At 49.7% G+C, this 1,253-nt stretch overlaps 1 pseudogene across 1 annotated transcript; it reads left to right on the forward strand.

Annotated features, from left to right (window-relative positions):
- The first annotated feature begins 460 nt into the window (after nucleotides 1-460).
- Nucleotides 461-1,253, forward strand: LOC103253942 (annotated as a pseudogene). Its single transcript, XR_503922.1, has one exon. The product of XR_503922.1 is annotated as an ankyrin repeat domain-containing protein 49 pseudogene (transcript).

The following is a 1,253-nucleotide window of genomic DNA, read 5'->3' on the forward strand; positions in this document are numbered from 1 at the left end:
CAGCCTCGACCTGCTGGGCTCCGGCGATCCTTCCTCCTCAGCCTTCCAAGTAGCTGGAACTACAGGCGCGCGCTACCATGCCCGGCTATTTTTTTTTTTTTTTTATTGTAGAGATGAGGTCTTGCCAAGTTACCCAGGCAGGTCTCGAACCTGCGAGCTCAGGCAATTCACTCATCTCGGCCTCCCAAAGCGCTGGAATTACAGGCTGAGCCACTGAGCCCGGCCATGAATAAAAATTTTTTAAAAAAGTGAGCCTCCCTCATGGAGGTTTCGTGCGGTCTGGGTGTTCCCAGTGGGTCGGGCTGCGCGATGATCCCAGGGAAGGCGAAGTGGCTGCTCTGCCCCCGCTGTGCTAAGGTCCCCCGGCAGGGTCCCGGCCCCCACGCACCCCTTTGCGCTTGTCACTGAGACCCTTGGGCTTGGCAGATGCGACTGCCCGCGCCAGGGTCAGCAGCAGATCATGATGAATAAAGCAGACATAATTCATCTCTAGAAAGACTACTTATACCCTGACATTTGAAATGCTTTTTATTTAGAATAGTAGTAAAAATGGAAAAAGAAAAAGATGATGAAAAACGAAACCAAGAGAACTCCTTGGACTTTTCTGAACACTTTAACCAACTTGAATTATTGGAAACACACAGACATCTTATTCCCACTGGTTCTCAGAGTCTCTGGGTAGGCAATTCTGATGAAGATGAGGAACAAGATGAAAAAAATGAAGAGTGGTATCAATTCCAAGAAAATAAAATGGAAAAAGACCCAAGCAAGTTGCTTCTGTGGGCTGCTGAAAAGAATCGGCTTATTACAGTGCTGAGACTCCTTTCGGAAAAGGCCACTCATGTGAACACCAGGGATGAGGAAGCCTATACCCCTCTTCACCGAGCAGCCTACAGTGGACACTTGGACACTGTCCATGAGCTGGCTGCACAAGGGGCAGATGTCCATGCAGTGACCTTGGATGGCTGGACATTGCTTGTGAGTGGAATCATGCCAGAGTGGCTTCTTTCTTACTTCAGCACGATTTGGGTATCAATGCCCCAACGAAGGGCCTCCTGAACCCCCTGCACCTTGCTGCCAGGAGCAGGGACAGAAAGGACACCCTAGAACTCCTCCTCCTGATGAACCGTTACGTCCAACCAGGTCTGAAAAACAGCTTGCAAGAAACTGCGTCAGACATCACCAGGAGGACAAGTATCTACCACTACTTTGAAACTGCGGAAGGCTGCACAAATTCTTCTCCTCAGTCTTGA

Source organism: Carlito syrichta, unplaced genomic scaffold (genome assembly GCF_000164805.1).
Source record: "Carlito syrichta isolate Samal-C Ts95f unplaced genomic scaffold, Tarsius_syrichta-2.0.1 Scaffold257838, whole genome shotgun sequence".
In the NCBI taxonomy this organism is placed as follows: domain Eukaryota; kingdom Metazoa; phylum Chordata; class Mammalia; order Primates; family Tarsiidae; genus Carlito; species Carlito syrichta.